A 26342-nucleotide genomic window follows, 5' to 3' on the forward strand; every position below is an offset into this window, starting at 1 on the left:
CAGCTGTACTTGAATTTACCGAATGCAGCAATTCTCAGACGGGAGAGGACCTCTTCAGGTCAAGAAACAGACTATAAGTCTGAAAACAAAGGTGTAACCAGTAATTTTCTGTCAATTACTGGCCCTATACATCCCCAGCACAGGACCTTCAGTGACTGTTGCTGGTGTCTACCTTATGTTTCTTTTTATATTGTGAGCCCTTTGGGGGCAGGGATCCATCTTATTTATTTATTATTTATCTGTCTAAACCACCCTGAGCCATTTTTGGAAGGGAGGTATAGAAATCAAATTATTATTATTATTATTATTATTATTATTATTATTATTATTATTAATAATAATAATAATAATAATAATAATAATAACAATAAAAGATCTACAAATTGATGTTATTTGGGGTGGATTCGGGGCAGAAAGGGGGCTTTGGGGGCAGAAGAGTGGTTCAGGTGGTAGTGCCCCAGTGGGTGCCTGCTGCCACTCAGATTCCAAAGGAATTGGGAAAAGGGCTTATTTTTAAAGAATTTCTGAAGTTGACATGTCTTTGGGGCAGATTCGGGGCAGAAAGGGGGCCTGGGGGGCAAAACAGTGGGTTGGGTGGCAGTGCCCCAAGAGGTGCCTGTCACTTGCCCTATTCCAAAGGAATAGGGCAAAGGGCTGATTTCTTAGGAATTGTTGAAGTTTACGCTTCTTTAAGGTCCCCCCCACCAGGGAATAAAGGAGGTTTCAGAAGACGCATAACTCCACCTTGGGGGCACTGGGGTAGCCAGGAGCGAGTGGTGATATAGTGCACACAGGGTGCCAACCACCCCCTTGGATTGCTTACCCACATGGGGTGCTGGGTTCTGTTGTTTCTGAGGTGTTCTGAGTATAGATTCTCTGGTAGCATATGAGATTTTCAATGACAAACCATGAATCCACTCTCACATGCTACCAGAGAATCTGAATCTATACTCAAACATCTCAGAAACAACAGAACCCAGTACCCCATGGGTTAGCAACCCATGGGGGTGATTGGCACCCTATGTGCTCTACACCACCACTTGTTCTGGGCAACCCTGGTGCCCCCCAAGTGCAGTTATGGGGCAGGAATTATGGAGGTCCATCATTCCCTATGGGGAAGAACTGTAAACTCCATAACATCTTTAAAAATCAGCCCTCTGCCCAATTCCTTTGAAATAATTCTGGCAGCTTCCTTGCCCCCACTGGGCACTACCACCCACCCTACTCTGTTCTGGGCCACCCCTTTCCCCCCAACATGAAGCTATACTTTTGCTGAAACCTCCATTCTTCCGTATGGGAAAAATCCTATACTTCAAAAATTCACCAAAAATCATCCCTTTGCCCAATTCCTCTGAAATCTGGATGGTAGTTTCCACACATTGGGCACTACCACCCCCACCCACTAGTTTTTCCCCGGGGCCATTTTTCAAAATCTGAAACATTTCAGATTTGGATTTTGCAATTTCGAACAAAGAACAAAATTGGGGTGTTTCGGATTGGCTGATTTCGAACAAAGAACAAAACGGGGGTGTTTCGGATTCGGGCCAAAAACAAAACAGGGGAAAAAACAAAACGCACAACCCTAATGCATATTATCTTTGTCTACAGCTGAAGGTTTGCAGTTAAATAGAATGCATAATTTGTCAAACGTTGGTTGACTAAGGCAAAATCATGGCCCCCCTGCTAATTCTGAGCAATTCGTTCTTTTCCAGAAGTACTCTAAAACAAGCCTGGTTTATGTTTTCTGTGTTCCTTGCCAGTTCTGGGATATTCATTCATTCCACTTCACTTGGATTTGGTTCAATCCACAGTCCTCTGTGGGGCTGTAAAAACAAAGTCAGGAATAAAAATAGATTAAAAACTCAAGGTGTTCTTCAGCCAAATAGACACCATGGTAATGATTCCAGGGACCATAGCTCACTAAGAGCATCTGCTTTGCATGCATAAAGTCCCAGGTTCACACTCTGTCATCTCCAGGTAGGGCCAGGAAAGACTTCTGTCTGAAACCTTGGAGAACCATTGCCAGTAAGTGTAAATACTGACTCGGTATAAAGTAGCTTCTGATGTTCCTTCCCATGCTCCATATCTCTGATGTGAATTGTGACAATGTGTGAAGTCATCTTGTCTTGAAAGAAGCTGGTTCCAAACTTCTGCTAGGCTTTGGCAACAGCAGCACAGACTGATCCCCCCCACCCAGCTTCAGCTGATAAGCTACCTGCCCCTTTCCTTTTGGACCAGCATAATGCCAAATATTGATACCCCATTTCTCAGTCATAATTTACGAGGAAGCTCACAACATTCCTCAATGCTAGGATCAATGTTGCCTGTCTAGTCCCTGCACACTAATAACTAGTGCATGGGTATCAGGGTGTGGCCAGGTCTGGCCTTATGGCTGGGTGATCCAGGCAGTTTCCCAGGATACCTACTAGACAGGGGCACCAAGCTGAGCTTGATAGTTCGCTCTCTGTTGAGTGTACTGTCTGCAGTGAGCTAGGAAATAAAAAACACTGATAAACTGACTGGAGAAGGCACTTTTCACCTAGGGCACTCTGTATCTGAGGGTTGGCCCTAGTGCACACCTCATCATCAGAAGTGCGGCCAGTATGTGCTGTCCAAATTCATATACAGGAGGGACAAGAATGAAGGACCATTATCTCAGCATCAATAAAGCATACACCATCACAAATGAAGTGAAAACACTGGGAGCAAATTTGAGTTAAAACAGCAGTCAAGTCAAACATTGAATTCCACTAAGTGCCTGGAAAAACACTGTCCTCACCTGATATATGATCAAAGAGGGTGCTGGTGGGAAGGCCATGCTACAGACAAGGAGCATAGCTAGTGGCATAGCAAGGGCAGAGAGGCCCCATGGACAGTGGGTAAACATGGGCTGCCCCCCTGCCTGGCAGTTCAGCCCCCCACACCCACACACAGCATCCCCCACTCACCATTGGCGGTGCCTGGCTGCCAGTCCTGCTACCCAAAGTTGCTGTCGCACCCACTACCAGTGTCGCTCTTGCCACCCATGCGGCCTACCACCAACCAGCCACTCATGCTATCCTGCCAACTGGCCGTCCACCATACCTGCCACAACTGCGCTCCCACCACTGCTGCCCACCCGCGGCCACTGCTGCTTGCCAGCTGGCTTGGAAACCGGCTGGGAATGGAGGGTGCACACGCACCTGGATGCAGACACAGGGAGCATGTGCGACCTCCATTCCAGGCTGGTGGGAAACAGCAGCAGCAGGCAGGCAGGCAGAAGCAACAGCGGTGGCAGCCGACTGGCTGGCAGGGCTGCAATAGCAGCCAGCTGGCATGGGGAGGGGGTCAGGGGAATGAAGTGGCCCCCAGACCCCAGATGCCTTAGATCACTGATTCCTCCACCCTGAGTGTAGCTACAATTGAACAAGAGGGATGACAAATGTCCCTGTGCCCCTGAGGGAACAGGGCCCCCCGGCTCGGTGCCAACTTGGTCTTTGTTCTCCCCCTCATGCCTTTTTGAAGAAGGAGATGGGCTCTATCTATACTTGTGTCTCATAGTGCACTCCAACCTAGCTCCTCACCTGTGTGGGAGCCATGCTTTCGGACTCTGAATAGGGATGTGCCCGGACCGGTCCGAAGGCCATTCTAAAGGCCTCCGGACAGGTCCGGACCTGGGCGGTTCGGTTCGGGTGAGGGGGTTGCTTTAAGAGCAGGGGAAGTGTTTACCCACCCCTCCCGCTGCTTTCCCGCTCTGGCGCCTGTAATTTGAGTAGTAATTGGGGCGGCAGGATACCTCCCTGCCGCCCCTTCCCCCCTTTCGCTATGAAAAGCTCCCAGGAGTCCTCTGCACACGAGCGCAAATCACAGAGACGTGAAGCGCACGCACAACGTGAAGCGTGTGCACAACGTGCATGCGTGCAGAGGACTCCTGGGAGCAGGGAGGTATCCTGCCACCCCAATTACTACTAAAATTACGGGCGCCAGAGTGGGAAAGTGGCAGGAGGGGTAAGTAAACCCTCCCCCCGCTCTTAAAGCAACCCCCCAAGCCCAGTGCCAGACCACAGTTTGGTGGTTCCGTGCACACCCCTAACTCTGAGGAGAGGAGGAGACAGGCAGTGTGACAGCGGAGAAGGGAGTGCAGCAACCTCAAAGGCAAGAAGTTGCAGAGGCAAGCAGGACCGACTCACAGGACACTGAAAAAGAAACATAGTCTAGTACAACAGCTCCTGTGAAGGAGGTGCAGCCGATCTCAGCTGTAGAGAGGTGTCAGTTGAAGAGACAGGAGGAGATAAGTAGACGCACACGCAGAACGGCTCGACTAACAAGAAGAGCTACTGAATCAGGGACTCATGATTGAAAGCACATGGCTTCAGCCTATTTAAGATGGCTTTGCCTCAGCCGCATACTCATGGTAGCAACATCATGCTTTGGTGAGCTACCCAGCTGTGTTCCTGCTTGTTTTGACTGTCCTTTGACTCCAGAACATTTGGACTCTGTGGATGATAATAACAATAAGCCACAGAAATCACCATCAGCCAATTACAAAAAGCAGCTTTACTGGGAACAGCCCATATTCTGCGACCATATCTATAACAATTGACAATACAATTCAGCCATCCCAGGTCCTTGGGAAGTACTCAGTGTCTGGATAAAACAAACCAGTCAATAACACCTGTCTGACTGTGTAAACAAGAGTTAATAATACGGAGCTTTGGCAGGGCGGGCCACCCAAAGGAGGTTTTGGGGGGCCAGGGGGGCTGGTGACTGGGCACTCTGGGATCCCAAATTACCTTGGTACACCCCTAAGCACTGCTGCTGCTTTATTCAGGAACCCAGCAGCAAACCCTATGTGTTTCTCATGCAACACTCATACATTAGCCCTCTTCAGATGTTATAAGCCGTAAGGGGGGAAGAATGGGAGGAAGTCTTCCACTGTCACTAACCCCTGCACCTGATGACCATGTTTACGCTGCTGTTTGTCTGAATGGGATGGCACGGTAAGCATAATGGCTGGAGGTTTCCAGCCATCACACTTACGGTGCCAGCCTGAGCAGAGAAACAGCAGTCCATGGTCATCAGGTGCAGGGGTGAGTGACAGTGGGGGGGGGGACTTCTTCCCTCCTCACAAGCAGCACTCTCCCTTACAATTTATAACATCTGAAGTGTCTGAATATTAGTCACTTTCTATACTGAGAAGAGGACACACAGCAGGAAAGTTAATAAAAACAACATCTTATCCAAGCCTGCTTCTTTTAAGTACAATCATATGCTGTCTAAAGAATTTTATATAACATGGCATAAAATTAATTGTACCACTAATGCCCAGCTGCAAATATTGGCAGACAGAGGGAAGAAGGTAACCAGATTTACTCTTCAGGTGTGTGCAGAGCAATTTAAAGGCTCTAATGATTGGGGAAACCTGAAGCAGAGCTGAGAGACAAACAAGCATGCCTAATAGTTTGAAGTTGCCCAGTAGTTGTTGGAGGGGGTTCAGATCATTTAAATTGATAGCCTAATTAATATGCAAGCGAAATGTTAATTAATGTGGGCTGGGGGAGAAACAGAGACTTGTAAATAAAGGATCAAATCCCCCCCCCAAACCCAGATTTTAATTAAATCTGTAACTAGCTTGCTGACATTTTAACTTCTAGAATAGTTCGATGAAAAGAGAATTGGGTGTCTTTATTCTTCCTTGTCAGAGTTTAGCCAACAGAACAAACAGTAATTAAGGATAAATTTTAGTGTAGCACTCTTCAGTGAATAGGTGGTATCTAGGGTTGCCATGGTGTTTTCTGTTGACCTTGACTGCAGAACTGTAAGACTGTAAATAGCAGCAGAAACAGGGCCTCTACTGTAGGGGTATGCACAAACCGTTCACTGTTGAACCAGTCCGCATCAAATCGGGCTGGTTCAGCAGCTCAATCGTGAACTGAACTGGGAACAGTTCAGTCCATGATTGAACCAAAACAAGCCCAGTTCAAGCATACTTGTTCAATGTCGAAGGGTGGCTGGCCAGCAGCAGTGGACCAGTGAGAAAGGTTATCTAAAAGTTCTTATCCGCATGGCTGCCACCACTCACCTCTGGCTGCCAGCCACTGGCTACCATTTGCCACTTGCCACTCACAGCTGCTCACTGCCCCCAGTACAGCTGTGCTGGTAAGAAACTTAGATAACCTTTCTTGCTGCCCCCCTGCCACCCTTTGGTGGATCTGGATTTCCTCACTCCTTTGGGGAATCCTCAATGGATCCCTCTTTATTTTATTTTAATACTTGTATCCTTCCACACCATTGGAAGGATACCGATACAAGTATACTAACCAACCTCTGCTCCAAATTCTTTTGTTCCCCTCTCCCTCCTTGCTCTCTTTAAAGTCTAAAGCGATTTCCTAAAGGCCGATTTCTCTGGCCAGCCTTGAGTTGATTTTAATTTGGATCTCAAGCTAAAATACCTCTTTGTGAGCTTCAATTTCATCTTCCTAGTCTTGTTAGTTGTATCAGTTAAATATTGGAGCTATTCTGACCATCAGTGGAAAGCAGGCTAAGGGTGCTTAGCCCGCTTTGCACCAATCGTGAGACTCACCGGGCTTGCAACCGAGCCTGGTTGAGTCAAAGCGGGTCACCCGCTTATGTAGTCCTCCCCTAAGCCCGGGTTAGCGGAGCGAGCGCTCCGCTAACCCGGGCTTCCCGATCATGAGTTGCTGTAGCGTGGCTCCGCGCCATGGCTACACACGAGTAGACCCTCCGAAGCGGAAGCTCGCCTCCCAGCTCCAGGGGTCTCTCCAGCATGCCCTGCGCACTCACCCAGGGTAGGGCATGCTGGAGCTTCTGGGGGCCAATCGGCCCCCACTCCCCCCAGCACCCACTGGCTCCATTATGGAGCCGGCAGTCATGTGGGCAGCCGGTTCGGCTGTCCAGAGCAGACTGTCTGCTCATGTGCGGGGAGAGCGGGCTAAGCCCACTCTCCTCACTCACCCTTACAAAGCGGCTCTCACTGCTTATGAGACCCGCCCCATTGTGTTCCTTATTAATCAGTATTTCCTTTCTGCACCCCTGATTACCCTTCAATAAATCTGAGTGTGTTTTGACTTCAACTCTCTGTCATCAATTTCCAAGACTGAAGCTTTGCACAAATGTATTCTGTAATGAACTGCCCACTCTAGATTTCTTGATTCCCCACACAAGCCCAAAAGTTAGTCCAGGGTGCTTTGTCAACACCCCAGATCAATCTCATTAATCAGTGGTGGGCATTTCCCCATAGGCTCCAGCTGCCTCTCTCCAATGCTGACTTCCAGCTAGGTGGCTACATTAAGCAATTCCAGATACCAAAGAGATGTCAACTTTACTGTACAGATTTTTATTACAGCCTATTGGCAGGGCTTTTTGCCATTCTATTTTGGTATACCATTCTATTTTTAATGGGCACAACTTGCAATAACTTTTTCTTAATCTAGACTCTCAAAGACTTTTATCTCTAAGAGTCTAGATAAAATAAAAAAAGTTATTGCAGAAAAAAATGGTTAATATGTTCACTGGAAATAAAATGGCTGTTGTGCCTCAAGTCTGTGTCCCACATCTTATCTCTAGAAGTTAATAATGGCTAAATGCTTTTAGTATATGTAGCCCTTACAGCAATAGTCATTTCTTTCCTCAGTATTTCAGGTTTCTCACTGACACATTTTAGTTGTCTTAAATTGAATTATTTTTAAAGCCTCCAGCTTATGACAGATCTCTTTTATCACTTGAAGCTTCATTTCAGATGCCAGCCCCAATTTTATACTCCAACCTTTCTCTGTGGCTTTCATCACCATCAAGATTGCTACTGTTTATTATTTTAGAGCATGCTTCTAATTTGCAAGTTGCTCTGCCACCTTGGAGACTGGGCTGTAGCTCATCGGTAGAGCATCTGTTTAGCATGCAGAAGGTCCCAGGTTCATCTTCAGGTAGGGCAGGATTTCCTGCCTGAATTTCTAGAGAGATGCTGCCAGTCAGAACAGACAATGCCAAACTTGATGGATTAATAGTCTGACTCAGTAGATGGCAGGTTCCTATGTTCCTATGACTTCATTAGGCGTTTGTGAGGAAAGTTACTCATATTCCTCTTCAACAACCAGGAAACTGAGGCTAAGAGATAATGATCTATCCAAGGCCATGCAGTCAATCCATGGCAGAGAAAGAATTTAATATTCTAGATTTCAGAACCATGAACATGAACTTCGCATATTGCATATGTTTGCAGTGTGTCCCATGTTATGAACAGCATTTGAAGGAGAGGTGTCCATGTATAGGTGCCAGAGAGCTATTGACAATGACTGGAAGCAAAGATGAATCAAAATACCGTAGGGATGTGCAGAATGTTCTGTTGGCTAAACATTCCAACTCGAGTGTTTTGAGCTTGAAACAGAACACTTTTTAAATAAAAGACCTGTTCTGAGCTCAGAGCATAACAACTCCCATTTTAATCAAAAGGTTCAAACATTCCAAGTGCCATTTTTAATGTCTGGTTTTTTCCTTGCTAATTGGTTTTCTGGCACTAGCTTCCAATTGGTTTGCAATCTCTTTGCTTCTAGGTTGCCTTATTAACATACCAATCAAGTGTTGTCATGAATAACTGTGCCCCATTGGCTGAGGGGAGGGAGCATGGAGCGGGTAACATATTTGGAGGGAATTTCAAAATGTATTCAAAAGGACTGGGAGGCAGAAAGAGCCCTTATTTTGTGCCTCTCTTGAAGAGGATACATATAACTATCTGAGTTTGCTGGATCTCAGATTGACAAAGGCAGAACCTGGGTGCTTGCCTACCTTGCGTTGTGGTTTATTTTATTTGTGAGATAGTGTTGTGGTGAGAAATGGACAGTGGCAGCGTGTGTGTGTGTGTGTGTGTGTGTGTGTGTGTGTGTGTGTGATATTTCTTGGTGACTGCTATGATGAGCTCCATGTCTGGCCTTGAGACTAACTTGTACTTCTCTCACTGCTCTGGTCTACTCTGTAATCTGCAATGCAAGATGTACCCAGTCAAAATGTGGCTGAAGTTGCTCTAGTTGAGCTTAAGGCTATGCTTGCTGCTAAGGGTGCAGCTGTGGCAGCTGTTGTAATGCTAGGAAGTAAGGAGTTATTGTGAGTGAGAGAGCAAATTGTGCCAATGATGTTACTGAAGTACAGGCACTGTGGCTGGCAGTGGATTCTGTATCCGTGATTCTTTTTTGGCCATTTTTGGACTGTGTTGGAAATGTGTGTTCTGTGTTGCGGGGGACAGATTCCCTTTTAGTTTGCTTCTGCAGTGTTTTTCAAGGCAGGGTTACAAAATGCATTGCACTCTGTCAGTGCAGCTTGTTCAAGTCATAGGGAACAATAGGAAACTCAAAACACCCCATTTCCCCCCATGGGTATCTCCTAGGGTTACCAAAGTGGGTTGTGTGGTAGGGCAAGATGGGTGCTACCTACTCCCCAACCAACAAAAGCAATGGGCAAGCAGGAGATTTTAAACATTTTTTTTAAACTTTCACCCCCAAACCCCATAGGATTGAATTCAAAATAGAACACAAATGCTTTTTTGTGCACATCCCTAAGATACAGCATTCTGTAGTCTTTAGGTATCATGTATGGACCATAAAGACACAAGTAATTCAGCCTCTTTGGGCTAGTTCAAGTTACTCTATTCATAAGGACATTGACTGAAGCCTCGCTGTGTCTGTATTGGCGTCTGGTTCCAGTAGGCACTAGAGGAAACCATGGTGGAAGAATCCAGTTACAGAAATCTTTAGTGGCTGTCAGAACTGGAAGCCACTGCAAATCAGAATAGCCACATCTTGTTCAGAAATCACAAATGGCAGGAAGACATTGGTTGGTTGGTCAGTCGGTTGGTTGGTTGATTAAGTGCCATCAAGTCGGTGTCGACTCTTAGCGACCACATAGATAGATTCTCTCCAGGATAATCTGTCTTCAACTTGGCCTTTAAGGTCTCTCAGTGATGCATTCATTGCTGTCGTAATTGAGTCCATTCACCTTGCTGCTGGTCGTCCTCTTCTTCTCTTTCCTTGAATGTTTCCCAGCATTATGGACTTCTCAAGGGAGCTGGGTTTTTGCATAATGTGTCCAAACTATGATAATTTGATCCTGGTTATTTGTGCCTTGAGAGAAAATTCTGGATTGTTCTATGATCCATTTATTTGTTTTCCTGGCTATCCATGGTATCTTCAAAAGTCTTCTCCAGCACCAAAGTGCAAAAGTGTCAATGCCTTTTCTGCCTTGCTTCTTCAGAGTCCAGCTTCCACATCCATAGAGTGTCACGGGAAAAACCATTGTCCGAACAATTCTAATCTTTGTAGGTATAGACATGTCACGACATCTAAATATCCTTTCCAGGGCCTTCATTGCAACCCTACCAAGTGCTAGTCTGCGGCATATTTCTTGACTGCTGGATCCTTTACTGTTGGTGGTCAATCCTAAAAGACATATATATCAATAATACCTAATGGTAATCAGTTTACAAGATGCAACTGTGGCATAGTGGATAAATTGTGGGGCAACTTAAAGGCTAAGACATTTATTGTGGTATGAACTTTCATAGGTTACAGCCTGCATTGTCAGTTAAGAGTCCAGAAAAGAGCATACATTAAGATGCTACAAGAGTCGTGCTTCAGATAAAGAGTTAAGGCCATCCATTCCTCATTTCCCAGATCATTTATTATGATCTGAACTTTCTGAGCTTTATTCACACTAAGGCAAAGATTTCTCGCTTGCCATTGCTCATGTGGACAAGTAAAGGCAGAGAGCAATTTCATAAACCATTTCAGTATGTCCCTATCATTTTAACTAGATGCAGCTTGTAAGGATGGAATGAAATATTCCTCAGTTGCCAGAGTTGCCAGTTGCCAGAGGCCTTGCAGGGAGGAGGAGGCTTTAACGTCTGCTTCCCAGAGACAGCGGCTGCCCAGCGGTGAGACCTTGTGTGTGGTTGCTGTCTGTTGTTGTCAGCTTGCCAGCCTGTTTGCCCCCTAGTGTCTGGGGCCGTGGCTGCCCTGCAGGTGAGTCTGTATGGGATTGGGGCCAGAGGGGGTGAGTCAGCAGTTCCTGAGGGTCAGCTGCCCAGATTAGCCATCTTTCTGGGCTTATATAAGGACTGCTGCCCTGTGGCCCCTTTGGGGGAGCCACTTTGGGATGCAACGAGGGCAAGGGCCTGTTGATATTCTTTGCCTTCTGTTGATTTCAGATCCTGGGTGTTTCAGATGTGTCTTGGTTTGTCTGGGGATGGGGAGACAGGGGGTGTGTCCACTGACTATGGAGTGGCTATTCCGGTGGTGGTGGGGAATAGAGGAAGCAAAGTTGGCAGATCAGCACGTCGTTACAGGGGAAGGGAAGTCAGAAATCTATTAGCTGTTTCCCCTTCCAGCTGCCCTGCCAGCTCTTTGACCTTGGGGAGCAGTGCCAACCTCCCACAGACTCTCACCTTGCTCCTGTGTAATGCCAGGTCTGTCCAGAATAAGTCAGAAACCATCCATGATCTGATTCTGGATGAAGGGGCAGACCTGGTATATATTACAGAGACTTGGTTGGGGGACACTGGTGGCCCAGTCTGGGGGTGCTTCTGGACACAAACCTCTCCCTGGTGTCCCAGGTTGAGGCAGTGACCAGAGGTGCCTTTTATCAGCTTCGGCTGATACACCAGCTGCATCCATTTCTTGAGATAAATGACCTCAGAACAGTAGTACATCTGCTGGTCACCTCCAGACTTGACTATTTTAATGCGCTCTGTGTGGGGCTGCCTTTGTACATAGTCCAGGAACTGTAGTTAGTCCAGAATGCGGCAGCCAGGTTGGTCTCAGGGTCATCTCAGAGAGACCATAACACTCCTATCTTAGAAGATCTACACTGGCTGCCAATAAGTTTCTGGGCAAAGTACAAGGTTTTGGTTATAACCTATAAAGCCCTAAACAGTTTGGGCTCTGGGTATTTAAGAGAACATCTTCTTTGCAATGAACTGCACTGCCCATTGAGATCATCTGGAGCGGTTCGTCTGCAGTTGCCACCGGCTCGTCATGCGGCTACTCGGGGACGGGCCTTCTCTGTTGCTGCCCCGAGGCTTTGGAACACACTTCCTGTTGAAATAAGAGCCTCCCCATCTCTTACAACTTTTAAATGGGCAGATGCATTTGTTCACCCAGGCTTTTAATTAGATAGTGTTTTAATTGTGTTTTAATAGTTTTTACTTTTTAAATTTTAATTGTTGAAATATGTTAATCTTTTTATTAGTTGTTTTTATTATCCTGTAAACCGCCCAGAGAACTTGTGTTTTGGGTGGTATAGAAATATGCTTACATACATACATACATACATATTACAAGGAATACAAGACTGCCACCAATGACAGCAAGTTCCCACACATTCTCTGTAATACTTAGCCTGGTCCACCACATGTCCTGATGTAACTATACTGTGTGTTTTCCTGCTCATGCTCCAAATCATTAGCTACTGCTGAAGCAGAAACACAGGACACAGGATGAGGTGTACTTTAATCAATCAATCATCTTTATTATGCTGGTCCAAGACCAGCATAAGACAGAACACTAAGGCATGATTCATAATAATAAAAGCAAGTTATGGAACCATAAAACTATATACTTTAAAACTGCTACTCTGATACTTCGAACTCAACACAAGACTGCCTTTTCAAAAATAGTCTAGCATGTGAACATAGGAAACTTCCTTATACTGACTGAGTCAGGCAATTGGTCCATCTGGCCCAGTACCATCTACTCCAGCTGCTCTCCAGCAGTAGTCCTTCCCATCAGCTGCTAAATGATCCTTTTAATTAAACATGCCAGAGATTGAACATGGGATCTTCTCCATGCACTGTATATGCTCTGCCACTGAACTATGGCACTTCTTTTTCATGTAATGTTTAGGAGGCACAGAAAATGGCAACTCCTATGCACTCAGAGGCATTCAGGTCAGTTAAAGAGAGGCTTACAAGGCTTCTCCTGTCTTCAGTGAGCCCTCTCGGAAACTGCCTCTTCCCCTCCTTGCAAAAGTAAGTTTGCTTCAAAAGGGAAAATGAGGAGGGACCTGATCTTCATGTTTGGTTTTCCTGAGCACGGAAAAACCTGAGGACCTTTTCTTAGAATCTTCCAAAAAAAAAAAAAAGCTCAGGGGGGAAAACTGAGCTTAGAATTCCTTTAGAATTTGACTAGGAAGCTCAGAAAAAGGAAGTGTATTTCAAGGCAAATCAAGAGGGTTGGGAGTTTGCCCATCCTTATTAGTAATCACGTTTTTGTAGGAGAGAATTTGAGTCAACCCCTTATTTAGCAGAGAAACCCAGTTTGATGAGATCAAAGAAGAGAACTGGAGGCAACTGTTCAAGGTCCAAAACAAGTAAAGGTTTATCTTAACGAGTTATAAACTTAAGTAGAAAGCCTGCTCCCTACTAGCTACCTCATGGTGGAAGGAAGAAGAAGGAAACAGAGAGCCTTTCCTCACGAGCAGAGAAAGGGCTCCGACAGGGCGAGGGGAGGAAGCCTCGAAAAGCTTACCTCCCCAACAGATGAGCAGGCCCTTGCTTCTGGGAAGGCGAATCACCCGCCCAGACGATTACCGGCTGCTGCTGGTAGCTCCAAGGGTCAGGGTGCCGGGGCACGCCCCACATCACACACACCCCAAGAGCCAATAATGCATTGTGTGAGTGTGCGTTGCATTATGGGGATCCCCTCTCCCCAAGAGCGCCACAGCCATGGCTAACAGATGATCCAAAAATGAGGTTAAGAGAGTGCTCACTCTCCTAATTTCATTTTAGAGGGAGCTTCCACAAGCAGGTTTGCTGCTGTGGTGCCGCCAGGATCAGGCCAATCCTGGAGGTATACACACGCATGCAAAAGTGTGCTGGGCTTCCTTAGCCCAGTTTTGCACGCAGGTGTGAATAGCCTCAGAGAGCACACAGAAGAAGGGAGTGTCGTAAGAGTATCAGCCTACCAATCACAAGAGATTTAGAGCAGAAATGAAAAAGAAAGAGAGAGAAACAAGGGGGCAGTCCTGTACTCTCTACCTCTACTCCTAATGCCCCTAGTAGCCATTAGGAATTATAGGTGTTAAGAGTCAATGCCTATGGAGTCACATCTCCAACAATATTTGCATATCAGTGGCTGACATATAGAGCAAGGAAGCCCCAGTGTTATGAGAAGAGCAGGCTAAAGCAGCACTTACTGCACTGATGGATTAGGGAAGGGGCACTTTTTAATGACCTCCCCTTCCCTAGGAGGCCCTCTGTGCCACCTGGAAATATGTCCCTGATGTCTGGGCATATTTTGGGGTGGTACAGACGGCTGTTAGCCTGCTCTGCCCACTGCACCATTCTTGCTTGTTTTGTATGTCAGCCAGTACTACAAAACCCACGCTGATAGTCTCCCTTAGAACTGGAAGAAGGTGGAATAATGAATGAAAATTGGATGGTTTGGGAGTCATCTCTGCTAGAAAAGACCCACAAGGTTAGTTTTGTCTTCATGTTTTTGCTTTTCCTTTGGTCCAGACACGGAAATAAGAAGGGCTTATTCCCATTAGGTTTCCTAGCAAAAAAATCTTCAAGAGAATAAAATAGGATCTTTTCTGAAATGAAGTACAAAGCATGTGGATCTGATGTGTTATTTATCTGTCAGCAAAACCAAGGATCCTATTAGTTTCAGGTTTTGTAAGCTACCATTCCTACATTCCATATTACAACATATCAGCATTCATACATTGTTCTTACCAGCTGCTTAAAGTCTGAATTATTCAGAGCTGGTCCATAATATACAGTGTCATTAAAAACACAATACTCTGGTGTCCAATTACTGAACTCTCTCCTTCCTTACTCATCAAAGGTTGTCTTGTTCAAAACTTTGCAAAAAGTGATTTGTTTGCCTTTTTAAAAAAACCAGAAGATCATTGCACCTTGGATACAGATAGCTTGAATGCTTAAAGCAAAATGAACCTGTTGTAGTTGAAAGTTCAAACTACAGAACAAGGATGGGCAGGCATGCACAGAAACAGCTAGAGATCCTGCTAATTGTAATGGTAATTTGCATGTCCCTGGACATGGTGGCAAGTTTGTGTGGCTTTGTCCAGAGATATTGTTTGGAAAAGGGGGAGGCAGGACTCTTGGTGGGTTAGAAAGGATCTTGGATCAGACCTTACATAGATTACATTTGTAGCTGCCATATATTGAGCTGTGGGCCCATTTAGCTTGCTGCTTTCTACTCTGATGGGCAGTAACTGTCCAGAGTTTGAGATAATATATTTCCCAGCCCTACTTCAAGATGCCAGGGATTGAACCTAGGACCTTCTGCATGCAAAACAGATGCTCTTCTGCTGAACTGCAAACCTTAAAAGGAACAAAGGAACGAAGGAAGCTGCCATATACTGAGTCAGACCATTGGTCTATCTAGCTCAGTATTGTCTACACAGACTGGCAGCAGTTTCTTCAAGATTGCAGGCAGGAATCTCTCTCAGCCCTATCTTGGAGAAGCCAGGGAGGGAACTTGGGACCTTCTGCTCTTCCAAGAGCAGCTCCATCCCCTAAGGGGAATATCTTACAGTGTTCACATGTGGTCTCCCATTCAAAAGCAACCAGGTTGGACCCTGCTTAGCTATGGGGACAAATCATGCTTGCTACCACAAAACCAGCTCTCCTCTCCTTCCCCATGCCTACAGCACCCAGTATTCCCAGGTGGTCTCCCATCCAAAAACTAACCACACCCAATCATGTTCAGCTCCTAAGATCAGATGTGAGTGGACGTGTTCAAGGTGCTGTGGCTGTAGACCTGAACTACGGAGAAATCTGGTCTGATATAACATGGCTTTGATAGCATATGAACCACACACCTCCCAGCATCATTATGTTGTAAATTATCGATTTTCTAATAAAGTTATTTTTAGAAATCCAGTGTCTTCAAGCTTCTCGACTCCTGCATCTTAGACTTTGCTCCATCATTGTATGTATATTTGTTTGCTTTAAGAGAAATGATATTATCTAGGTCTTGCCTTTTATGAAGATCTATTGTACATGGATCCATTGTTAATATCAGCCTAGAGTGCCTGACCCCTAGGGGAATCCCGCAGTGCACCACACTTGGTGTGCAGTGCACTGTGGAATAGCTGGAGGCCGGGATAACAAGTCCTGGCCTCTGATGATCTGGCAGAGGGGGTCATGTGGGGGCATGGCTTCTGTATTACAGGGGCAAAGAGTGATCATCTGGGAGAAGGTAGGTTGAACCCTGCCTTCCCCCACCCACCCACCCACGTGCCTGCCCATGCACGCAGTCATGTGAATGGTCCCATTATGTATTATTATAAGAGCTGTCCCATTGTTGACATGACCTTAGATTCATATAACCTGCATCTGAGTTTAGGCTTGTGCATTTTGATTCGGGTACAAAACGTTTTGTGCCCAAAAATGGCAATTTCAGAGATTTTATAACCAAAACAAAATCAAGAATTAAAAAACAGAGATTTTTGTTTCCAAATCGAAATGTCTGTGTTTCGGACAGAATGCTTGTTCTTTGGGACAGCAATTGAAATTGACTTCTCTGAGTCTCTCTCCACTCTGGCTGAGGCACTGAGTGATTAGCAGAAGATAAGATATGCAAAAAGCTGTTGAGCATGAATGGTTTAGTTAAGTATGTGTTGTATTCAGTGTGATTGAAATGCAAACTGACCTTAAAAAGGGATTCGGAAGACAGCATTTTGAGACAGAAATATCCAAATATCTTTGGGAGCTCAATGCAATTCCAAACCTCTTGCTAAAAGCCATGGTATAAATTGTGTGGAGAAGCTTTTTGAGAAGCTGGTTAGGAAAGTTCTGAAATTACACAGGTGTTTCTTTCCAAAGGTTTAGAAAGAATCTCTTGACTTGTTCAGGGGTCTTTTGAAGAGCTATTTTGTTTTTCTTCTGATTTTTATGAGTGATAGTGGTGTCTAAGTTTTGTTGCCCAAGTTGAGCAGTCTAATGTAATTTAGGCCACAATGTAATTTGGTGGGACATGATGTCTAAGCCAGTAGTTCACAGCTTTTGCCATTGCAGGGACATGTCATCCACATGGGACTTCAGGAGACAAAAGGAGGGGTGTAGGGAATACCCCTGTCAATCTATTGACATCCCCAGGAATCTTAGTTGCTTCTCTCCTTCTTGTAACCATGACCCATGGTTTCGCACTTTCTTAAATGCTGTGATGATAAATCTCAACAATTCTGGACAGTAGGCTGATTTGTTTGGGCTACAGCTCACTCCACTTCAGTTAAATGAACATTTGAAGCTGTTCCATAGTACCAAGGAAGTTCATTGGTCTATCTTGCTATCTCAAATGACCTGTGGTCACTGTTCCATGGGGAGGGAGTATTTTTATTGAAAGATTGCTTGAATCCACAAATGGGTTGTGCTGCTTTGCTTGTGCCACAGAGACAGTCTCCCATCTGCTGCAAAATTCTCAAATAACTGCCAAAAAATGAAGTGCCGTTGTTGTTCATCATTCTCTTCACTCTTTCAACTTGTTTATGTGGGGCTTCAGGGGCAAAACAGTGGGTTGGGTGGCAGTGCCCCAGGGGTGGTGCACCCAGATTACAAATAGGGCAAAGGGCTGATTTCTTAGGAATTTTTGAGGTTTACGCATCTTTAAGATTTTTTCCCCATAGGGAATAATGGAGGTTTCAGCAGCCCTATAACTCCACCTGGGGGGCACTGGGATGGCCCAAAGTGAGTGGTGGTGTAGTGCACAGAGGGTGCCAACCACCCCCCTGGATTGCTAACCCATTGGGGTACTGGGCTTTGTTGTTTCTGAGGTGTTGAGTTTAGATTCTCTGGTAGCAAATGAGATTTTTAATGAAAGACCATGAATCCACTCTCATATGCTATACTTTTCCTGAAACCTCCATCATACCCTATGGGGAAAATCTGAAAGACGTGCAAACTTCAAAAATTCACCAAAAATCAGCAGTTTGCCCAATTCCTTTGAAATTTTTGTGGTAGCTTCTTTTATGTTTAGCAGGGGGGAGAGCAACTGGCCCTATCCAACCCCAGCACAGCATCCCTCCAGTGGCTGTTGCTGGTATCTGCCTTATGTTTCTTTTTAGGTTGTGAGACCTTTGGGGAGAGGGGAACATCTTATTTATGTATTTATTGTTCTGTGTAAGCCGCTTTGAGAACATTGGTTGAAGAGTGGTATACAAATTTTCATCATAGTAGATATTACATGTGAGCTCTGTCAACTATTCCCCTTAGGGGATAGGGCCATAGCTCAATGGAAGAGCATTCACTTTGCATGCAGAAGGTACTATGTTCACCCCATGGTGTCTCCAGGTAGGACTGGGAAAGTCTCCTGCCTAAAAACCTTAGAGGAGCCACTGCCAGTCAGGGTAGGCAATACTGAGATGGATAGACTGATGGTCTGATAGGCTACCTCCAGATTCAGAGGCAGAATGCTTATGAATACCAGTTGCAGGGAAGCAACATCAGGAGAGGAGCCATGCCTTCATCTCCTTCTTGGGAGCTTCCTAGAGCCATCTGGTAGACCACTGTGGGAAACGGGATGCTGGACTTCATAGGCCTTGGGCCTGATCCAAAAGGGTTGTTTTTATGTTCTTGTGTCTCCTCTTCCCACCCACCCCCACCCCTCTTTTCTTTTTCTGTTAAAATAATAACCTCAGTTCCTTCTTTCTTTCAAAGCTAGTGATGTATTAGGGTAACCTTGTCCCCAATAAGGAGGTTCGTTCCTGGGCAGATGGAGCCCAATAATCAGCCCAAATGAGAGGACTTTAAGATCAAAGGTTTTATTCTGCCTTAAGAACAGAGGTGTTACTTTGGCTATTTGCTCAAAGCAAGACAAAGGAATATTCAAACATCCATACCTTTATACAAGACAAATGTGAAAGTCATCCTCACAAGCAAACAGCATATTGATGCCAAGGTGCCTAACCAAGGCCAGAAAACAAACTCTAAACACATACGCAAGCAGACTGCCAACATCTTCCTAGTCATATCAACCCCTTCTACATATCAGCTTCAATACATTCCATAGCCGGTCGCTGTAACCTATGGGGGATGGAACATTACTAGAGAAAATACACAGCAGTAAGCATCCTTCTAGCAGAGCAGATCCTTGAGTTTAGTTAAACATAATGGCATTGCTTATGTCATGCTGTGAACCTCTGTGCATTTCTGATTTACTATACATCACTAGCTTTCTAGTATCCTACTTTTTCTGTTGGAAAGGGAAGAGGGAAAGAAGCAGGGCAGCATTTGGTCTTCCTTTCTCCGCAGCCTATTTGTGGGCACCCCTGAGACGTGGTCCAATCTCTCTTATCCGAAGCAGCATGTGCTTCAGACAGCTTCATGGTAGGGCCAGCCCTGGATTCAGTGTGCAATGGTTTCCTGTGCCAGTGTTGTGCTTTCAGGAAGAAAGGGTTTGGATTTTAAGAATAACATTGGTAGTCCCAGGAGCAGTCCACATTTGGAAATCCTGCCACTATTATGAATATGATCAGCTGTATTGTGTTGTTAACTAGGCCTGTGTGTCAGAATATCCGATTCCAACCAATGTATACCACCACCACCCTGGTGTCACACAGAGGTGAGTACTCCCAGTGTGGCCAGCTCCATGTAGTATCTGCAGTTTTTCAAAGTAGGGGAGGCTCTTTTACAGAACTGGAGATTGTGTGAAAGGCTGGAAAGGTGTGCAGGACATCTGGGAAGTTTCGTGGGTATAACTGGGAAGTGTATTTCCTCCCAGAGTTTTCCCCATGAGGAAAGCAACAGCTCTGACATCCCCACATGCCTTCCCAGGCTCCAGTTCCACAGAAGAGAACCTAAGAACAGCTCTACTGGATCAGACCCAAGGCCCATCAAGTCCAGCTTCCAGTTTCCCAGGCTCCCCTGATACTGGAAAATGGCAGATACTGCACAGAGTTGGCTGTGCTTGGACTTGCCAGGTCCAGGTGGTGAAAATAGTCAAAATCTTTACTCAAAAAGTGGAAATAGTTGGTGCTGTAGACCTCTATCATGCCTCCCCTGCACCATCGTCTTTTTTTCTAAACTAAAAAGCCTCAGGTGTTGTAGCCTTGCCTCATAGGTAAGGTGCTCTAGGCTCCTGATCATATTGGTTGCTCTCTTCTGCACCTTTTACAGTTCTACAATATCCTTCTTAAGATATGGTGACCAGAACTGTACGCAGTACTCTAAATGTGGCTGCAGCAAAGTTTTGTATAAGGGCATATTAGCAGTTCTATTTGCAAGCCCCTTCCTAATGATTCCAAGCAGATAATTGGCCCTTTTCACAGCTGGCGCACATTGAGTCAACAATTTCAATGAGCAATTTCAATGACAATTTCATATTTATCAGAATTGGACATTCCAACACACAGGCCTATTCTGAACATTTTTTTAATTGAATAAATTTGTATCCTGCCCTTCAAGAACTCAGTGCTTGCAGAGCAGCTCCCAGAACTAAGATAAAAAGAGTTTGAAGCAATATCTAAAAGAGCAATAAAAACAGAACAAGCGGAGGAAGAACTTGTAAATAAAACCAGATTGAGGGAAGTTTTAAAAGCTCAGAAGAATTTTTTTTAAAAGGGTTCTTTCCAGGCACCAGAATAGGTGCCAAGTGCCCCTCTCAATCAGGGGTGTGCAATTCAATTTGCTAGTGAATCAATTTGCGGCAAATATGGGGTGATACATGGATTCATACGCAAATTGAATTGCCCCTTAAGTAAAGGGGCTGATTCATCCATGAATCAAATAGCCAATGATTCATCATGAATCAATTCACGTAATTCATTCAGCGGAAGCCATTTTGTTTCCATGTGTTTCAGCCACTGATTGGTTTCCTGGCACTGGCTTCTGATTGGCTTGAGATCTCCTTGCTTCTTCGTTGGGCTTGTTTTTTAAATCAAGTTTTGGCATGGGCAACTGTGCACCCATTGGCTGGAGGGAGGGAGCAGGGAGGGGAGAGGCCAAAAGAGGGAGTGTCAAAATGTATAGAAGGGCTGCTTTGAGACAGAGAGAGCCATTGCTTTTTGTGCTTCAGGAGAGACGAATCAGAGAGAGACTGCAGCAGCACTGAGAGCAGGGTGGGGGTGGTCTGGGCCTGCCTGCTTGCCTGCCTGGTCCCACACTGTGAGTGGAAAGAGAGGCAGAGGCTTAGCTGACTCTCTCTAATTTTTTATCCTTTTAATTTGCGGTGCCAACTGCTTTGTTTTTCCCCCCATATCTGGTTTTTTGGGGGGCTTTTACCTACTTTCCAGTAGACTTATGAGATTTTACCTGGCATTCCATCTGTGTGTCCATCCCTCACTATCAAAGTGGCAATGTCTGGACCAATATGAACCAAATCAGATACAGTTGTAGGGACACATAGGGACACCTCAATGGTGTAGTTTGTGTTGATGTCATCCACCCATATTTAAGATGATGGATGCATAAACTTTTGAGGCTCAATTGGGCTAACTTGGGGATAGGGATGGTTGAGCCGGCTCACACTCAAAGTGGCCCGGCTCAAGGGCTCACCCTCGAACCAGATAGGGGTGTGCATCAAACTGGCTGGCCCGATTCAGTTCAAATCTGGACCGGACTTGAACCCAACTAGGCCGGTTTGCTCTGGCACCCCCACTCGAAACCACCACCACCCGTCCGGTCCAGTCCAGTCCGTGGGTGTTTGTGAACATTTTTGGTTAAAAAACAAAATATTTTTTGCCTTACTCCCTTCGGGGGAGTTGCTGGAGGTAGCAGGGGAGGTGTGTGTCTGTGGAGGTTCCCCCCCCCACCAGCTTTCTTTATGTCCCCCTCCAGCCATTTCGACTGCTCTTCAGCCGCTCTTCGGCCTTCCTTGCTCAGCACAGTGGCCCCAGGAAAGGCTGGAAACCAGCTGAAGGGGGGGCATAAAGGAAGCCAGCAGGGGAAGGGGGAAACTCTACAGACCCCACCTCCTGCCGCCTCCTCCCGGACCATCAAACTGAACAGGTTCAACGTTGAACTTATCGAACGTCAAACCTGTTCGCACATCCCTAGAGCCAGACGGGGCACAGTTCAGCTGGAGGTTGAGCTGAACCCAGTGGGCTGGTCCAGGGTTTTTTTGGTTTTGTTTTTTAATAAAAGAAATGGTGGACTGATCACTATTGCAGGGCTTCAGGGGTGCTGCCATGTCTAGGGGGGTTGCTGAGGTTCCCCCTACCCCCACCAGCCTCCATAGTCATTTTTGGCCCATTTTCAGTCATATTCAGCCCATTTTAGACCTCTCTGTGCTGACAGTGGCCATTTTTGAGACCACCACGAATGTGCATTGGCCATCTGGTCATGGCCCAGCCAAGCAGATAACCAGTGCACATGTAGAGCAGTCTCCAAAATGGCCACCAGCAGCACAGAGAGGCATGGGACAGGCCAAAAATTAGGCAAAATGGGCCAACAATGACCAGTGGAGGACAGCGGGGAAAGAGGAAACACCAGGAGATGTCCCCAACAATGGCAGTGTCAGCCATTTTTTGTTTTATTTTTTCATCCCTCCCCCCACCCCCAAGCTAGGCCCAAACCAGTTCGGACTCAAGCCAGACCAGTCACTGCTCTAGTGTGCACAGAAACAGACTGGACCCCATTTGGGTGGCAATCGGTTCTCCTTGAATTGAACTGGATCTTCCAGTTTTGTGCACACCCCTACTTATGAACCGCCTAACCAACTTGAACCAAATTTGCTACAGCTGTAGGGACACATAGGGGCACCTCAAAGGCGTAGCTTGTGATTATGTCATCGACTCCAGTTCAATATGGCAGACACATAAACATTTGGTGCACAAGTGCACTAACTTGTGGACCATGAGGTCCAAGGAGGAGAGCTGGTCTTGTAGTAGCAAGCATGACTTGTCCCCTTAGCTAAGCAGGGTCCACCCAGGTTGCATATGAATGGGAGACTAGAAGTGTGAGCACTGCAAGATATTCCCCTCAGGGGATGGAGCTGCTCTGGGAAGAGCAGAAGGTTTCAAGTTTCCTCCCTGGCTTCTCCAAGACAGGGCTGAGAGAGATTCCTGCCTACAACCTTGGAGAAGCCACTGCCAGTCTGTGTAGACAGTACTGAGCTAGATAGACCAGTGGTCTGACTCAGTAAATGGCAGCTTCCTAGGTCCCTATGTCCCTATCAGTGATTTGAACCAAATTTGTTACAGTAGTAGTGAGTGACACACAGGGACTGCTCATGGACGTAGTTTGTAATGTTGTCATCCACCCTGATTCAAAATGGTGGACACTTGAACATCTGAGGTGCAAATGGGAACTGATTTGGACCAAATTCGGTACAGTTGCCGAGGCACATAGGGACACCTCAAACGCATAGTCATCTTCCACAATTCAAGAACTTCCTAACTGACTTGGACCAAATTTAGTCCAGATTCAGGGATATTGAAAGGAAGGTAAGCAGATTAATTCTTAATAGAACCACTTGTTTTTATTTGTACCAGCAGCACCAGTGGCTTTAACTGGATGCTGCTAGGAATTTCATTGTTTTATTCTTGCTTCTAGCCAGCCCCACATCCAGTGGCTTTAATATCCCACATCCAGTGGGATGCTTTGTGTGCTGCCCCCACCCCTCACCCCAGTATTTTTAAATAGTAACAGCGGTCAGTGGCTTAGCTGTCTGCAATTTGGATTTTATTTCTTTCCCCTCTCATTGCTTGTAGCAGCCCCCTTTAATAACTGCCGTGCTGCGATTTTTGTTTCTAATTTTATTTAAATTGTACCAGCAGTCCCCAGGTGCTGCTTGGAATTTTATTCCTTGTTTGTTTGTTTGTTCTCAATAACTGGGGTGTGTTGTGGGTTTCTTTGGTCTGTGTTTTGTTTTGTTTTGCAGCACTGCTGCCACCTTTGCTGCTATTTCCCTTTCCGGAGGAGTCTGAGCCCATAGCACAGCCACCTGGTGGTGGCCTAAGGGGAAGTAGTGGGGAAGATAGAGAGAAATTCTTCTCCCTCTCCCATAACATTAGAACCAGGGGTCATCCCATGAAATTGATTGCCAGGAAATCTAGGACCAACAAACAGAAGTGCTTTTTCATACAATGCATAATCCACTTGTGGAATTCTCTGCCACAAGATGTGGTGACAGCCAACAACCTGGATGGCTTTAAGAGAGGTTTGGATAACTTCATGGAGGAGAGGTCTATCAATGGCTACTAGTCAGAAGGCTGTGGGCCACCTCCAGCCTCAAAGGCAGGATGCCTCTGAGTACCAGTTGCAGGGGAATAACAGCAGGAGAGAGGGCATGCCCTCAACTCCTGCCTGTAGGCTTCTGGCGGCATCTGGTGGGCCACTGTGTGAAACAGGATGCTGGACTAGATGGGCCTTGGGCCTGATCCTACAGGGCTGTTCTTATGTTCTTATGAGGTCCTCCCCTGTCAGGGAAGAAGTTCTTCTTCCTGTGGCAGGAAAGGAGGATGTGTTGACCTTGGCTGCTAGCCCAGCCAGATCGCTCTCTCCATCTTTTTATTGGTTGTTTTTATTGTCTTGTAAACTGCCCAGAGAACCTGCATTTTTGGCGGCATAAAAATGTGATAAATAAACAAACAAACAAACAAATAATCCCCATTGGTGGTGCAAGCCCCTCCCCATCTGGGACTGAGAAGGAGCAGGAGGAAGTCATTCCAGTTGTTCCTTGACCTTCTCAGCCCCAGATGGTGGGTGATGGTGGCCCCCAGAATGAACAAGCAGCCCCAGCACCACCACCACCAGAATGGTCCCAAACCGAGAGCAGCATGGTGTGGGACCACTTTGAGCACTGCTCTGGTGACCCACACCATGCTGTCCATGTCCACTTCAAGACACGGGTCAGCACTAGTAAGGACCACAATCTTCTTGGGACAACAGCAGTGCTGCAGCACCTGCATCGGCATCAGCTGGGGGTCCCTGCTGCTGCTTTCAGCCATAGGCCTGGCATGTTCTCAACTAGAGGCAAGGCACCTGCTCCTGGTCCCAAGCTAGAGAAATTGCCTGTGCAGTGGGTGCTCTTAGTGGGCAAGTGGTCTGGTCACCCAATGCCTCATCTTATCAACCCGGACTACTGGGGACATTATCGCTTTAGACATCCAGCCATTCCAGGTGGTAGAGAATGCTGGTTTCTGGCAGTTGCTCCAACCACTTGCCCCTGACTATTGCATCCCCTCATGCACCACCATCAGCAGGCAGGTGGTACCCTCCCTGTACCAGGTGTACAGGGAAGCTGCATAGGGGTTGCTGCAAACTGCAGCACCTGACACCAGCATGCAATGCACTGCAGATCTGTGGGACAGTCCCATTGCAAGGCACGATGCTTTCCTGTCCCTCTTGGCACACTGATGGGGGCAGGAGAGTGCGGAGACAACTGATGCTGGTGGCATGGCACCTGCAGGAGCCAGCAGCAGGCAGGGAGGTGGAGCTGATCCATTTTTGGACAACACGTCGCCAAGTCTGGCCAGACTTTGTGATGGTTGCCGGATGGTTCTTCTCATGCCTGCCAAGCAGCATCTAGAGCAGGGCTACTCAACTTCGGCCCTCCTGCAGATGTTGGCCTACAATTCCCATAATCCCAGGCTATTGGCCTCTGTGGCTGGGGATTATGGGAGTTGTAGTTCAAAAACAGCTGGGGGGGCCTAAGTTGAGCAGACCTGATCTAGAGCAAGATGGTGTTCTCCATGGCTGGGGGCAGGGTGACATCCCATCACTTATGTTCGGATGCTGACATGGTGGAGCACCTGGTCTGCTGGAAGGCCAACCTCCCCCTGCTGGGCTATCACGAGCTGGCCATGGAGTGAGTAACTAATGGTCACCCCCACCCACTGCAATACCACTGACATCTCACCACACCCTGGCGAACCCCTAACTCAGCTGTGCCGTAGTGTGCCCATTAAGTGCTGCTGACACACGCAGACACTCACACACAGTCTGGCCGATGATGAGATATGGACTGGTGCCCTACCTCATGTATCAGGCCACCAGCCGGGGCCCAGTACCAATCTGAGGGCGTGGTGTGTTATCCAGACAAAGGCCAGCAGGTAGGGATGTATGATTACGCTGGAGAAGAAGAGAAGAAGAAATCTTCTCAAGGTGAGAGATGAGCTCCATGTTTGGCCTTGAGAGTAACTTGTGTGTGCTTTCCTCATTGCTCTAGTTTGCTGAGCTCTGCAATCTTCATTCTGCATTACAAGTGTACTCACTCAGTCAAAATGTGGCTGAGTGAAGATGTTCTAGTTGAGCTTATAGCTATGCTTGGTGGCTGTTAAAGCTGCTGCTGTGGCAGCTGTGGTAAGGAGTCATAATTGTGTGTGGGAGTGGGCAACTTGTGATATTACTTCAGCACAGGCACTGTGGATTCTGGGTCAATAATTCACCTTTGGCC

At 46.4% G+C, this 26342-nt stretch overlaps 1 long non-coding RNA gene across 1 annotated transcript in view; it reads left to right on the forward strand.

Moving 5' to 3' along the window:
• Positions 1-21003: 21003 nt before the first annotated feature.
• Positions 21004-26342, forward strand: part of LOC128340226 (uncharacterized) — a 34931-nt gene continuing 29592 nt past the window's right edge. Inside the window, exon 1 of the long non-coding RNA XR_008313532.1 lies at positions 21004-21109. This is a non-coding gene — a long non-coding RNA (uncharacterized LOC128340226). The remainder of the gene's footprint in view (positions 21110-26342) is intronic.

Source organism: Hemicordylus capensis, chromosome 1 (assembly GCF_027244095.1).
Source record: "Hemicordylus capensis ecotype Gifberg chromosome 1, rHemCap1.1.pri, whole genome shotgun sequence".
Classification (NCBI taxonomy): domain Eukaryota; kingdom Metazoa; phylum Chordata; class Lepidosauria; order Squamata; family Cordylidae; genus Hemicordylus; species Hemicordylus capensis.